Here is a 17,215-nt window from a genome sequence, read left to right on the forward strand (position 1 = left end):
GGGGTGAGAGGCAGAAAAGGCCTTGACTCTGTGCGAGCTCTGCTCAGCAGCGACTAAAACACCCCTGTGTTATCAACACTGCTTTCAGCACAAATCCAAAATGTAGTCCCATACTAGCTACTATGAAGAAAATTAACTCTATCCCAGCCAAAACCAGCACAAGAAGATAAAACTGGCAGTAGGAAATACATGGGGGAATGCTGAACTATCCTGGCTTATGGATTCTTCATCTGCTGAAGAGGACTTCCACATTTGTGCTACTTGTGGCTGGACAATAGAAATAGGAAGACCAGAAGGAAGGAAGCTGCCATATTGCCTGCAAAGACAATGGGAAGGAGCCCTCTTCTCCAGTAATACTCACCCAATGGAAGTGGACTGGCAGGTAAGATGCATGTTTTTGTTGTTGTTTGGCTTATCTTCCCAGAATTGCCAGGGTAATGGTGCTGGAATGCAGGAAAGATACTGGCTGGTTTTTGAAATAGGAAAACCCACAGTGCTTGCTAAGAAGGTTAGCATTCACTGGCTCAATTTGTTAACCAAGTCCAAAGTTCGTCTGATCTAGAAAGAATCTAAAGGAAAAAATTGTCCAACATGTTTGTATCTCTGTGAATCACTAAAAGAAAATCAAATATTAGTTCAGTATCGAGGATATTTACAAAAATGTAAATGTTTTCCAATGTTTCCAACGGGTGTTGGATCAAGCCTTGAATGCAAAAGAAGATAAATCTGCCTTCTCACCTTTACAGTCACAGCTGGAACACACATTATCAGGGTAGCTTGTGTTTCCTTTAATGGAACTGTTTCTATTCAATGAAACAAAGTGTATCCGTCTCTGAAATTGTAAATTTAAATCTTATCACTAACACCTTTGTCCATACAGCACTAAACACAATTTCAGATACAGGAGTGGGAAAACTGTATGAAGACTTAGAAATGTCAAAATAAGAAATGTCTAAAATGGAATTGTTGTGGTAGAGAAAGTAGAGTGGCAAACAGCTATGTTTAGTTGATTTGATGTGCTTTGATACAGTCTATAAACTTTCAAAAACTGGGACTATTTAATACATACTGAAATAATGCTCAGTAATGTAATGTAATGTAATAAAGCTTTTGCATAATAAGGAATGTTGTAAATAGCTACCGAGAATAGAATGATGGCTGTTTTTCACAATGAAATTATTCTCGTTTGATTTCTTTTTCTAAAGTAAATCTTAACATGCATCCTTTCACTACAGAAGAACAAGCTAGAGAACATCTAAATGAAGTTAACGTTTTCTTAAATAGCTCAGATGAAATGTTTATGCTTATTTAATATTTTGTGGGTATTTTCCATGGTAATTTAATTTTCAACAAACCAAGGCGTCCAACAGAGAAAATAAAAGGTAGACATATGATATTGTAATTTTAGTTGATTAGAAGCAGCTGGTAAAAGTTGAAGGAGAATCACCTGCCCTCATTCTGCACAGCACAACACTGGGTTAAAGAGCCACTTCATAACATAAAAGAAAGGAAGCTGCCTTTAACTCAGAATGGAAAAATTGTAGAGTCACAGAATAATTTGACGTTTTAGGGGGTCTTTGGAAGTTGTGTGTATACTAAAACTTTAGGATGGCTTCCCCTGAACTTGTGTGGAGTTAGCTCAATTTTCTTTGATCTTTCAGCGTCTGGGATTCTTTGTTTTTCCTTCCTTGTCACCACACCCTCTGGAGGACCATAGTTGACTAATTTATTGGTCCAACCAATAAATTTTCTGATCTGTCCTTGTATTGTTATGAATTTCTTTCAGATTGTCATTCCTGGAGCTCATCTTCCAGTAAGGTTTTTGCCATACACTTTTTTTTTTTTTTTTTTTTTTTTTTACTCTTAGATGCGGGAATTCATTATGTGTGAATATGGGCAGAAGTTCTACTGAAAGAGGCTGAAAAGCAGTTTACAGAAGCCAACAGGGAATTCTTGCCTATGGTTCATTTTTGCAGTATTACAGTTCTTAATGCGTATGTAATAGAGCTATAGAGGTCTGTTTGTTGTTGCTTTTTCTTTCTTTGTTTGTTTAAAAAAATATTTGATGGGATACCAGAGGATTAGTTGAAGGGTTCATTTTAGCCTAGACAGCTGGATTTTCTTCTTTAAGCTTGATATTTTACAGTGACTGCTGTTGCGTGTCTGATAAAACGCTGTTGCTACGAGTTCTGTAACAGCTACAGATACAACTGAGAAAGTGTCTGGGGTGTTGGGAGGTATATAAGAAAAAAAAAAAAAAGCAGCCCATTTCTAACCACAGAATGCAAGGAAGCGATTTGTCACTATTGACAGCAGGAAAATGAATAAATATTGCAATAGATATATGTCTACCCAATGAATTTATGTTACTATCTGAGTGATGTCCTGTCTCAGGAAGGCTAGTAGACCAGTGTTATTAACTTCCTTGATGGAGATCTTTCCTTTCAGGCAGTGAATTTGTGGTGTGAAATCAACATCTTGTTTATTGTTTTTCTTGTATTCTTTTGCTTCCTAAAGGAGTATGTGTATTATTACATTATACTATGTTTAAAAAAAAATAAAAAAGGTCTTAGTTGCATATCCAGAGCTTAGGCTCCCAAATTCACATTTTGGTACCACAACAGAAGTGGCCAAACTGAAAAGTCTCAGATATTCTGCATAACTTTATATGTACAATGTATGTTCATCATATTGGAAAAATTATGATTCAATATAGATGCAAAATAATAGATTTGGAGCCTATGTTGAGGCACAGAAAGTTCTGACAGTTCTTGTCAATCTGTTTAGACACACATTATGAGAGTCCCTCATCAATAGTAATAAGGCTATAAAAGGAGCCAATGGATTGTGTTTTCTGGGACAATCAACAGCTAATTGTAGCACAACTCAGCCTATGAACTGGTTCAGTGTTTCTACTTGATTATTCTTGTTGTTCAGTTTTCCAGGTCCAGGATCTTCTGCTTCTTTTTGGAGATACAGATATCTTCCCCTTCTTGATTCCTCACTTCTGGTTTTTTTTATTTATTTTTTTTTTTTTTCCTTTTTCCCTACAGTCTAGTGTTTGCCAGTAAGTTGTAGTCACTTGAGTGCACCATTAAAGTGTGCTTGAAGCATTCCTTTGGCAACTGTGCCAGAATAGTTATTGTAGAAAAGTTATTGTAGAGAAGAAAAATTCAGATAAACAATTTAGTTAAACAAGGAAAACAATTTCAGGCAAACTGAATTAATTCTGGTTTTATATGTAACAATACCAGAACTCTTTTGAAGTTTAAGAAAAGCTCGGTGCCCCCATTTCCAGTCTCCCCTTAGGCTCTCCTAAGTTCTTGATTCTTACCAGTTTTGAACTGAGTGCTAACAGAATGCTCTGTTAGTGTCTGCCTGATCCAAAACTCCTGGAAATCCATGCACATCCGCTTTTATCTTCATTTTCCAACTTGTTAAATGTCTGATACAAGAAGATATATAAAGAATAGGAAGTCTCAAAAGACGACCTTTCTAGGAATAACTCTCATGGACCCCAACGACCTGAATTCCATGAAACAATTTCAGATGAGTGTCTGAGCTCTTGTGCTTCATATAAAAACATCTGAACTTTTTGAGACCAGCCAATCTCTAATGAAAATGTCTTTATATATTTTTTAATCTATCCTGCTACTTTGGATGATAAGTCCTTTAATAACCCTTCAGAATACATCAAAATGTCATGCTGTGCCAAATGCCTACTTTTTTCCCTCTGGATCCTAGCTTAAAAATGAATGCTGTACAGTAGGAGATCATTTTGGATTACAGTACAACTTCTCAAAATGTCAGTGGTAAATAGTCAGCAAATCCCTTATTATCAATAAAATGGCACTGATATTCAGTAAAAAGCCATTTGTAATACTTTCAAATCCATATCCTCACAAACCTTTTATCTTGTAGCAATCCCACCAGCACCAAGCAAAATACAGTTTAATGCAAGAGGGATCTTTGGGTTTTTTGCATGCCTAATAAACTTGAGTAAAAGTTTTAGAAATGTCTGCTGGACAAGGGACTTTGATTTTAATAAGTGTTTTAAATGAAACTATTTAAAGGTGTTTTTAATTCCTGATTTTTCATCACTGTAATCGATATAAAATCCTTTAGTATGTGTTCAGATACCATTCATGTTCTGAATAAGAGTCTATTATTGTTTATGAATCTGCTTTGCTCTGAATACTAGCTTGAATGTCACTAAATTAATCTTGTTGAGGGCTTTGGTCTCTGACTTGTGTTTCGTTTCCTTACTGTTGTGGTTTATCCCCAGCCAGCAACTAAGCACCACACAGCCGCTCTCTCACTTCCCCTACCCCGGTGGGATGGGGGAGAGAATTGGAGGAGTAAGAGTGAGAAACACTCCTGGGTTGAGATAAGAACAGTTTAATAATTGAAATAAAGTAAAATAGTAATGATAATAATAACAATATAATAATAATATACAAAGCAAGTGATGCACAATGCAATTGCTCACCACCTGCCGACCGATACCCAGCCAGTCCCCAAGCAGCGATCGCTGCTCCCCAGCCAACCCCCCCCAGTTTCTATACTGAGCATGATGCCATATGGTATGGAATAGCCCTTTGGGCAGTTTGGGTCAGCTGGCCTGGCTGTGCCCCCTCCCAGTTTCTTGTGCACCTGCCAGAGCATGGGAAACTGAAAAGTCCTTGACTAGCATAAGCAGTAGTTAGCAACAACTAAAACATCAGGGTGTTATCAACATTCTTCTCCTACTAAATCCAAAACACAGCACTATGCCTGCTACTAGGAAGAAAATGAACTCTAGCCCAGCCGAAACCAGGACACTTACTCATTTACACATATTCCTTAAAAGCTCTCTATCTTGTTTGAAGTGAAAAAACCTCTCTAGTGTTACTTGTGCTGAAACTGTAACTCAATAGGCCTAAAGCTCGTATGTCTTCAATATAGGTCAACTGTAAAATTCCCATTGACTTCATTGGCAGAGGACTTAGACCCATATGAGAAGCAGAGAAAGAAAACAAGTCAGTGGAAAAAATACTATGAAATTTTTACACTGTTAGAGAAAATGTAGTGATGTTCAAGACAAAAAGTGTGAGCATAGTGATAGGCATTGGTGTTGGATTAAAGAGTGCAAGCTTGTTTAACTGCAGTGCTGGACTTTCAGCACCATGTTACAGTACAGCTCATCTTGGTTCTGTAGATTTTAAGACTGGGAGGATGAATTTGACTCTATGCTTTTGACTGACCTGCTGAGGTTTTCTGACAGGCGATTAGGTAGCTGTTTACTGGGAATCCCATTAATGTAAGACAGCTCATCTTACATTAACTTCCGTAAGTCATCAGCCTGAACTGAGCTGTCCTTGAATAAATGACTAACAAGGGCAAGTCTAGATATCTGGTTGCAAGCTGCTAGCCAGTCAATCATAGGTGAAGTATTAGGAGAGCTTGTAAAATATAACTCATTAAAAAATAAGTTTATGAGGAGATAAGTGGATCTGTAAAATTTTTGCCAAAAGAATAACAATGAAAATTATCTTGTAAAATGCATCTCCTACACTTTACATATTGCTGTTCACAAGTAAACATTCTTTCAGTAACGTGCAGTACTAGGTCTTCAAATAGAGATGTTTTTCAAAGGAAAAAGCTCTCAAATTTTTGATTCAAAATTGGCTAGATTTGACTTCCAGAAATGATCCAGTCTGAGTAAACCAGTACCACAATTGTGTGTCCAAGTCGTTCTCAAATACCAAACCATCTCAAAATCAGATTAATGTATAGTAGCTAAGTTTCAAACATATAAATTATTTTTTATAATGCATTACTCACACGCTCATGCCAAAAGTTGGTAGACCCCTGGTTGACTTCACTAAAGCCTAGACTGCCTGCATAGCTTTTCTTTGTCAAACCTGTGTTTCCTGAAAGTATTTAATGATTCTTTCTCCAGGTTCTTTTTCCTTCTAAACTGCCAATCATGGTCCATAATTGAGCAGCCAGCAACATTGACAGTCAGCGGATTGCATAGTTGAATCTCAAAGCACTTTCTACTAGGAGTGCGGATTAGACTATTGCAGTGGTATGCCTCATTTAACACTTGAGCAGAGTTGGAAACAGCTAGGGCTGAACTTACTTGAATGACTCCATCCAAAAGGGAGAGAGAGCGTGCAAGCTCCAGAGGATAATCTAGACACACTTCAGGATGTAGAAAGCAGAGCTTTAAGAAGTAAAAATGGGGTTCTAAGATTTGGTGATCATCACAACAGCTCCTCTAAGGTAAAAGCAAGTAAATGAATGTCAGGCCGCATCTATAGTCTATGCCTTGGGTAGTATGACTCTAAAGAACATAATCCTCAGCTTCAATTCATTCCCTACATGGGGATTTAGATGATTTTCTTCCCTTGACATTGTCTAGTCCTCTTGTCCTACCAGAGAAAAAGTCAGCCCTATTCAGAAGTCCAGCACACAGCCAATGTGGATCTTAAGTGCTGTTTTGAAGCTCCCGAGCGGCTGTGCAAGGGGAGTTGGTATACTGGGAAAACTGTAATGGTGCCTTGCCATGAAAACTGTCTTTCCACAACCTGTAGAACAAGGCAGTTGGATGTGGGACGGAGACAGAATTGGGAAGAGCATTTGCTACATAATGGGCTGCATTCCAGTGAAGGTCCACCACAGCAACAAGTTAATGATGGAACAACTTCAAGCCAAACACTAAATACTTCAACACAAAATGTTAGGTGCCAAATGTTTCCTTTGCTGAGAGGGTTTTTTTAATGTTACACAAACCGTACATTGAGTTTGTGAAAAAGGTATGAACTGCCCAAGGAAGAGAAGGGTAATTAAAACCTCATTAAAACTGATGTAAAGAGAAGGGCTTTGAAAAACGGACTCCCTCAGAAGTTCAGCGTATCTCACCTCTCTCCTTTTGAGCCCAGGGTACAGAATCTGAAAGTGATAATGTAGTCCGAATAATCTTATTCACACAGATATGAGAGTACTGTTTTGCTTTGCATATTACTGCTGCAAGCAGATGTGAACGTATTCCTCCTGTGCTCAGAGATCTGAAGTCAGTGAGCAGAGTGCTGAGTCAAACTAATAAACCCTGAACCAAGTGAGTATATATTAACTCAGCTCTGACACTGTGCAAATCGTTAAGCCTAGCTCATCATTTTTGGTGCTCAACTTGATGGTCGTCTATAACTCATAATGCTGGAGTCAGGAAAGTCCTGGTGGGCCAAAGCTGAAGAAGGAAGAAAGGGGAAAGAGATCTTGCCAGAGTTGTTGCATTTTACTTTCTCTTCCTTTTTTCAAAGTGCATCAACATGCTACTTGATTTTGTTCACTTGCGTAATTAAAAAATTATAATTATTCTCAACTCTCTGTTACCATATTTCTTTAGCTTTAGCCTTCTTCTAAAAAACATTTTTGTGTATGATAGTATTTATTCAAATGTTCAAGAGGTTTAGTCACTAGGCCAAGCCTGCTGAATTGGGATTGTCCTGCTCACACAATCCCAGTACTTTGGCTAGTCGCCACATCTTTTTAAACAGTTTTATTGAACCAGGCTGCCAGATCAATTTTTTTCCCATTTGTTCTTGGTATAATAGGAGATCTTTGAGTGACTGTAGCATTCCCTTTTAGCTGGCTTAGTTTTGTAAAATATATATATTGGGTTAGAGCCTTTCTTCTTATATGATGGGGAACCCCTGCTGCAATATTCTGCCAAGATTTGACAAGGGTGCATAACTCACCATAAATATATAATGAGAGTAGCTTGGACAGGCATGGAGTCAAGTAGGTTGCATTCTGGTTTTGTCTGGACATTCACAGTTAAACCCTTCTCAGGGTTTGGCAGACACACCCAGCTTAAAATGTTTCAGATCACACTAAAATTGGAACAGGCATAAAATCCTCCTTAGCTAGTGTGTCACTCTTGCTGCAAAAGGGCTGAGTACTGAAATGTCAGTGAATTCACTTTCTCATCACCCTTCTACTTGAGAGACAAGCAGACTGCACACTCTTTTAAAATAAGTATTTTAATAGTATTTGGTACTTTGACTTGCATGTGGTGTTATGTCCTTGAAATTAAAGCCAGAGAACAAGAAAAAAATTGACTGGTTTTGTAGAAACAGTAGCCATTTATGAACTAGGATGATTACATGCTCTTCCAAGACACATAAACAGACAGGGCTGATCATCTTGGCAGACAGCACTCTGCAGTTCATATATTTGTATCTCAGTGTATATTTCAAGCACAGTCTTGGTTGGGAACTTACTGCAGCCCAACTTTTCAAATGTGATGAGTGGTTTTGCATTGTCTTGTTTTGTTAGTTGGAGACATTTTGTAAGGTTTTGTATTTGCTAGTGCTTTGCAGAACAAATCCTTCCAAAGGAACTCAGGCAAAAAACTGAGGCATCCAAAATCATTAGTCATTTTTGAACAATCTTTCATTCCTTGTTATTTGATAAAATGCTTCTCAACAGTTCTTGATTAGAGCTTCTAAGGGAAAGTAAGTGTCAGGAATATGGTTATCAACAAGAATGCTCTAATTGATGGTCTCCATTTTGATGCATACTTTTTACATATGTTAAATGTAGTACACATGCAATGCTGGAAGCCAGCCCAATCAAGAGAGAGTCTAGCTCCTATCTGGCCCACCACCATCTTTTTGAGAAGATAGGGCAATGTGTTGCCAAAACAGTAAATGCTGCTCCTGATCCAATGATGTGTAGCGAAGAGATTGTCTGTGTAGGAACAGAAATGTGTTTGCCTACAAAGGAGAGGAATGCTAAGAAATACATCAACCCTTTTGGCTGACTCACCCTCAAGTAGGTGTGGAACAATTGGAGGATAACAGCTGCTGGAGCTTTGGTACTCAGGTGAGAGGGATGATGACTGCCATTTTGCCCTACCAGTCCATTGGAACCTCCATTGGTTAATGCAAATTTAGGACCTCTCCTCATTCTCTCTGCCCTTTCATGGGAATGCATAGGAAGCTTCAGTGCAAGGTAAAAAGTCTCACAGACTGAAAGGAAGTGGAAAGAAAATCAATCCATGCTAGCAAGTGCCTAGGCAGTAATTCATCTAGGAGTCAGGCTGAAGTTCTTGTCCCTTTTTCGTGATTTGTTGCTACTGCTTATTCTCTTCTACATTATCACTGTAAAGAGTTGTCCTTTCAACTGTGTAAGCTTTCAAGGTCCCCAGGTAAGTGTTATTAGAAAACCTATTTATTATTTTAGTGAAGACTATGATGGACTGAAAACATTATTTTTCTTTTGATATCTCAAATTTATTTCAGTATTTGAAATTTTCATTAAAAATGTGAAAGAATATTACCCAGAGTTTCATAACTGTGATGACTATTGAAACTGGTCAACTCCATGAAGACCACTGAGAACTGGCTTAAAACAAGCGCTTGAATTTCAGTCTCCTACATCAGGTTTCTGCTTTAATAATTAGAAGGCTTTTTACTATCTTGGATAAAAGCTTTTTCTCTGTTCCTCTTGTCCTTTTCTTTACCTCTGTATTCAGAGAAACTGAATCTGCGTAATCAACTCATCTTCCTAATGTACCTTGTAGCCTTCTGGCTGTGCTACCAACACTGGATGAACACATCAGAAATAGGTTCGTTGTTTGTGTGGGAGCTTTTTTGTGTTTGTTTTTGGCATGTTCTCCTGACTTTCTTTGCCCCACAACTTGAGCAAGAGATTACTAACTGAGGAAAAACTGGGCTCATCAGGTCAATAAAGGGAGTAACTGGAGGATGATTGGCAATGGAGGGTGACAAAACTGATTCATCATGTGATTAGGAGAAGGCAGATATTTATGTTTGTATGCTTATTTGCATTTCTTAAGCAAGTACTTGCGGAGACAGTAAGATTGCTAAGCAATCCTAAATTTTGGGAATACATTTGTAATACATGACAGCACTGCCAAGACTAAATTACAGACATAATGGCTCAAATAGCATAGTGTTATTAATCACATTTACTAATTAAGAAAATTGCACTGTTCCCCCCCAAATATCATTAGAGAGAAATTATACAGTATTGACATTTCCATGGGAAATCAACATTAAAAACAGTGGGGTTTTCCTCATAATACAAATAATTAAATAGGGAAAAAACAGCATCAGCACTAGATTCCATGGGTTTCAGACATATGATAGCAACGGACATTGTGAACTAGTGTTTAAAAATGAACATGTCTACTGCGAATACTCTGTATCTTTTTTACAAGACTCACCTACAAAACACCAGGCAGATTTAAACTGTTTGTTATGAATAGCAGAAAATGGCTTAGCTGTTACTCAAACTTTCAATGACTTAAAAATAAGCTTTAAAAAGCAAGAAAATAAGCTGCTTATGGTCAAAATTTCTATTCAGGAATGGCATATGCATTAACCAGTCAAAGATTACTATTACCTATCGTTCTCACTGTAAAGCTGCGTGAATGTGTACAGTGTTCACAGTTTAAATGTGCAAAAGAACGTAGTCTGTATGCAGAACATGTGATGATCAATACAATTTAAACACTTCATGGACCATCTGGGCTTTCAGTTATTTTAAGGCAGAGAAACAACTGTTGCAGACATGTTGACTGCAAAACTGCAAATACCAGTATAGTACAATATTTTTCAGTATTTAGTTTTGTGTCTTTTGGTGAAAGAATGCATACAAGTCTTAGAAATGTAACATTAGAAAGAGACCTTTTTATCTAGCTCCTTTCAGTGAGATAAGGATTAATGACAGACGTTTTGTCTTTCATTGTCTAAGCAGTGACAGAACTTCCCTGGCCACTCTAATGATAAACACAGAAACACTCTGAATTAAAAAAATTTCTTCCAGTATCTATCTGAAATCTCTGCTGCAACCAAAGTTTGTTTCTTTTCCCTTCTCCCAGTGAGACTGGAGAACAATTTATCACTATAGCATTTTTACCAGCTTTCACATTAGAGAACTGTTGTCATGTTACCTGTAAGATTTCTCTTCTCTAGACTAAACCTACTGAATTCCTGCAGCTTTTCCTTTTAGGTCACGTTTTTAAAACCTATTATTACTCTTAATGTTCTCTTCAGGACTCAGTAATTTGCTTTTGTCTGCCTTAAGCAGACTGGCCAAACTGCAGTCAATGCTCTAGCTGAGCTCTCACCAGGACAATGAAAAGCAGAACAATTTGCTCCATTTCAGATTTATAATATTCCTGTTAGTACAGTTCAGAATAAGTGCCCCGTATGGTTGATGCTTATTCAGGTTTAATCTTAACAACCAGACTCTTTCCTGACATAATGTGATTGTTTGTTTCCCTTCTTTGTATTTATGCTCTGGATTTCCCCTTCCTATGGGCAGTGCTTGGCACTGGTCCTAACTGAATTTATCGTACTGACTTCAAACCATATTTCTGATTTACCAGGGGGTCATTTCAAATTCTGATCATCTCCTCCAAAATGTTCGTAAATTCTCCCAGTACGATGCCATGTGGAAATTTGTGTGTTTATTTCATTACTCAAATAATTTATAGATATTATGGCTTGAATAGTTAAAATAAATCTCAGGACAGACCTCTGAAAGACCTCACTTACAGTCTCTTAGTCTGATAATGAGTCATAACTTATTAGTTTTTGAGATTATTATTTTGCTTGCCATTCTGCAAATATTTCCAGTTTATTACAATGTCACAGTGTCAAATACCTTACTAAAGCTGAGGTGTGGCACATCTATTGCTTAACCTGGTTCATTAAGCTAGCTAGAAGAAAATTCAATTGTTCTAGTAAGATGTTTTTGATAAGACTGCACATCATGGAGAGAGTAATTTTATTTACTTATCACTATTCTCAGAATGCTTAACAACTCTTCCAGCATCTTCCCGGGTATCAGATAAGGCTGGGTGATCTGTGATTCTCAGGTACTCCTTTACCCTTTTAAAAATAGGTATTATTTTCCCCTTCTGCTTTTTCAATCTCAGTAATACTTTTGCCTAAAAATCAGGACTGGTTTCTGATCTTGAGGCACAAGTGTATACACCTGTGTTTCTGGGGGAGGTTCTTCCAGCTGCGATTTTATTCACCTTGCAGGCTAACTGCATTTCTCTCCTAGCTGTCAGTAGCTAGAGATGCATGCATGTATGTATTCAGGCACTTCCAGAAATCTTTATAGGAAAGAACGGAGTTCGGAAAAGGCAGGATAGAGCCCACAGAACAATATAGCATTTTCCAAAACTATCTTACAATATCAGTATTTTAAAAATATACATAAAGGAATGTTCTTAGAGATGGAAATTTACTTGTGCCATGTAAAATGAGTTATTTGCTAAGGTTCCAGATTATACATAGGTGTAAGTGAACATGCGAAGTACAGAACATTGGATAATTATTTTCTTCATTTCCACCTCCTAAACTTATGAAGGAAATGAACAGAAGCATCTCAGAAAAATGTGAGCTACGACTGCGACTACCAGATAGCCAGGGTTCCCTCTCAGAATAAGAGCATGCAGAAAATACTGGATGCTGTTAGCACAGGAAAGCCATAGTCCCAGCCTGAATTATCTAATTACAGTAATAGAAGGATTTTTACTATTAGGCAAAACTCAAACAGTCTGTATAAATTAATTTGGAACTGTAAACGCACCCCACAACCCCACCAACAATCAACCAACTATTTGCCTGTTCTGTAATTTGGGGGGGGGGGGGGGGGGGGGGGGGGGAAGGGGGGTGCAAGGGCGAAGGGTTGTCTGTATTTTTATTACATATTATACATTTGATGTACTCTGATTATAGGCCACAATCTAGTGGGTGAATTGAGATGTTTTTAGTGAAATACATGTTACAGGAAGTCCCCAATTTAATGAGATGGTGGAAAATGATATCAAAATAATAAAGCATGAGTTAAGAAAGTTGCAAAAGCTAACTGCCTGTAATTTTTATTTTAAATTAACAAGGCATCAGCATTGTTGCATGGGTGGTTATTTGCTAGTTTTTATTTAAGAATTGAAACAAGAATGCCTGCATCATTAGAGCCCAGCCATTGCCACTGGATGTGTGCCAGCAAATAAAGTGAGAACAAAGGCATAAGAAAATGTTCAGTATGTTTTAGCCTGCTGCAATTATTTGGTGAAAATGATTCAGAGCATATCAAAGTCCTTAGGGGTGGTCAGGGAAAAACTGTTAAGTGTATGATGACAACATATAAAGCATATCTCTGAATTCTATGCAAGGACAATTGCAAATAGAGGTCTTACATAAGACCTCAAGGAAGCACTACAGGAGATTGATACCATTTAGCCAGGATTACCATCTCAAAGCACTGTTCCTGATGTTTTCATGTGCTGACACACTTGAATATAGGAGATTTTTTTTTAATGTGTTGAAATTATGAATAACACTAGTTGTTATTATGTCAGAATGGCGAGAAAGTATGCCCTTAAGAAGCTCTGGCAAGAGCCCTGTGGCTTGATTATTGCAGGTGAAATGTATCAGTTGCAAGGGAATGCAGCAGACTTTGCCAATGTTTGGTGGGGTTTTTTGAGATGTTTCTGAGCACTGCCTCACTTGCAGTGAGAATCTTTGTGGGAGGCTGAGACTGCTACAAGGTTAGACAAAAGACTCTAAAAGCAGGATTTATTTTGAAGTAATTTGAATGTCTAATTAGGTGATCAATATACAGCTTGGAGCAAGGCATCTAGAAGTAGCCAATACTCTATTCCAAACTGAGAACTCAGCTGGAGTCTCACAACAGAACAGAGTTTTGCAAATTATCCTAATGAAATGTCAGACCTTCAGTGCAAGTTGTCCAGCTTCTGTAGAATCAGTTGAATTGTATCAGTGTACACCAGCTGAGGATTTCTCTCATGGACATGTAACAACAGAAGCATGGACAGTAAGGTAAACAAAACTGGTGTGCCATGTTTCCTTTTTGGAGCTACAGTTTATCTGGGAATTAAGCTTTAGCATTATAGGGGAGAAAAAGCCTTTTAGACATGAAAATAATTAATGGACATTAAGCAGCAAATAAAGCAAACTTAAAAGTGGATAATCATGCTTTCACTGTAGTTCAGATACAATGTGTTGTTATTTTTCTTTCAGAATGCTCAGTCAAAAGGACTGAATTAAGAAAGGAAAGCAAGATAATAATAGCCTCCTACTTTAATTGTAAATACTGATTTCTACATCAAAGGCTCCATTTCTGCTTTTAATACTAAGAAGAGAATGTTTTGAGGATTTAATATTTTTTCCCAAGCCTATGTTTTTCAACTCCAGCATTCTAAACCTGATTCCACTCTCCCAATATGTCGTCTTTCATCACACTGTTAACTTCCAGAAAAGTCTTTCCAACATTTCAGAAATTCTTTAATAGGATAAATGGCTGCAGCCACAATAACTGCTTCTTCTAGCCCATGGGGGTTCATGTTTCTGATAGCTGAGGAGCAAACATCTTTTTATATGTTGAAAGAGAAGAATGACACATTCAAGCTGTGATATGTTTTATTGCCTGAGACTTCATCATGTTCATTAGGCCTTGAAATTAAAGTTTCTGGTAAAACTGGATGTGCTTCTAAGATTTGCCTAGATAGATGCAAGAGCATAGTTGTACTGAAGACAAAACAGGGGTTTTTTTTTAGTAACATCGAAGGTTACAAACTACATATGTTCAATTTTGAGGTTAAGTCAAAAGCTACTGTTCTCTGAAACATTAACATGGCATTAGGGGTGGTAGATCAATATTATCATTTTCACATGTTCACTAGAGGACCTTCTTCATGCTGGAGATGTGAGACGGAAAGCCTTGTTATATGCTTTCTTTATAGCTCCTAGTAGAAACCTCACAACTACAGTTTTACGGCATGACTTATTTCTTCCTCATCATAACAACATGGAGAATGAGAGCTGAAAAGGTCTGGTGCTGTTTTTCCTGTGATATCTATGTCTGAATGGACCAAAGTCCAAGAGTCTTTCCATTAATTTCAGTGATTTTCTATCAGTGCATTTCAGAGGCTGATTTGATGGCCTAGCACCGTAAAAGGACTTAAAAAATTCTTCATGCTATTGTTTTAATTGCTGTTACTATTAAGAACTTTTTTATTCACTCATTTTTTGTAACTATGAATCTAACTATCCCTCAGTGGATATTAGTGCCATGCCTTCTTAAAGTTATTTGATGTTTCCAACAAAAACCTTGATTTTTTTTTTTTTTAAATTGCTTTTGACTTTTCTAAGTATGTGGGGTGAAGAAGAAGGAAAAAAAGGAGAGGTTCCAAAAAAGCTATATCAAACTTTCCATCTTGTAGCAAATTGTATACAAATTTTCCATGACTGCAAAGTAACTTCCTCCTCTTGCTGTAGTTTTGAATTGTTTTAAACCACAAATAGTAGCTTAGAAAGGAATAGCATTATGACAGAGAGGACCATATTGAGTACATTTAGCTAAATAAGTAAACTCTATAATCCCCAGTGATTTGATGGAACACCAAGATTTTCTGCATTACCACCATCTAGAGTTTTGAACATACCACCCTCTCTTTCTTTCTTTATTTCTAGATTTATACACACACACACTTGTACAACACGTATGTAAATATGTATAATCTGCAGTGACAGCTGTGGCACATGTTGGAGACATGCAAGTGGAATTACTAATTCTGTTTTCAGTCTGAAATCTCTGCTATTCTGTAAGAGTTATTCTATACATTCTATAATGTACATTATCTAAGCCTCAAAATGAATCTGGTGTCTCATTCATAAAATCAACTAGGGGAGAATGTTCAACCTAGAGAATGGTGTTAGTAGTTAATACAGAAGGGAAATGGTGTATGTAAAACAGTCCCAGCAGTAGTATAAAAATAGGAGTTCCATGCTTTAGATTAGTCTAACTAGATGAGATTTTTTTCTTACTTGCACCTTGCTAAACATTCATTCGGTATGAGGCAAATGAGTAATCATTCAGAATGATACCTATAGACAAATAACCTTCAAGAGCACTTTGGTTAACTTTTTGGTTAGCGAATTGGGAAATTGTAGAGATGCACCATGAAAATACTGACGATAAGTAAATTATGCTGGCTCAGCTGACATTAAAACACTGAAGTGAAACTGTACATTGCTTAGAGGGATACCTTAAGGAGCTCAGCATAGTTTCCTTGTATACTAAAGTCATTGTGAGTGGTAACTTCCTAGGAAGTTACTAGTGCTATGCAGCTGTTGAAGTAGTTGTAGTAGAACCTGGGTATTTGAATTCCCATATTTTTGGAGCACATGCTTACAAGCAACTATTTTAAAGTTCATATTACAGTGGCACAGTTGCCATATGGAGAGATACCTTCATGCTGTTTCTGCTGGGACTAGAACTTGAGTGGAGTAATCAAGCTATTTCTCTCTATTTCATCTGGCTCTAATACCCATGGTTAAGGGTCAAGACCCTTAATCAATTCTCTGGGAGTCCTGTGTATCTGATTTCATGCTGCCCTGAGCCCTTCCATAGAGAATTCTTGCAATCTCTCGTCTACTGCTATTACCATCAAGAATTTCTGTTGGCACCCAGCAAAATGAGGTCAACAGAACTGAAAGCAAATCAGGAAGAATCTTGTGCATTTTAGGTAATCACTGTTGTACTTCAGTGGGCACCTTGCAGGCACACAGAAAAAACAGTCTCAATAGCAGTTGGACAATGTTGTTTATTTTAGCAGCTCAACAAGACTGAAGTTATAATCTTGAAAAAAAGGTACAACAAACAATTAACATATGTCTATTACCAATACAGGGGGAAAAAACTAAACCTTCATGGTAGTTTGACTTAAGATTTAGGAAAAAAAAAAAATCTCAACAAAGTTTGGGAAACTGACGAAGGTCTATGATGAGATCAAGAATAGGGAAACTCAAAATACAGGAGAAGTCCCAAATACAGAGTCAACAATAGCTTGCAAGATGACACCTTGTACTGTATGATATTTGTAGAGTGGGAATAATGCTAACAGGTAGCAGCACACACTGTGAAAGGACAAGGAAGCTGATACTGAGTGCCTCTCTGCGTGCCCACCTATGCACGTCCTTCTGGATGCTTGTATGATTGGTACTGCCGTTCTGCATTACAACGTCCATCTGCATTTCTTGGCAGTGTTGTTATATAAATAGCCATGTGATACCTTGACTACTTTTTTTGTGTTCTCTTGGAACTCTAAGTAAGTTAAAGTTGTTAATAAGGCCAGACACTTCCATGACTCTCTTCATCAGGC

The sequence above is a fragment of the Pelecanus crispus genome, chromosome 10 (assembly GCF_030463565.1).
Source record: "Pelecanus crispus isolate bPelCri1 chromosome 10, bPelCri1.pri, whole genome shotgun sequence".
NCBI lineage: Eukaryota > Metazoa > Chordata > Aves > Pelecaniformes > Pelecanidae > Pelecanus > Pelecanus crispus.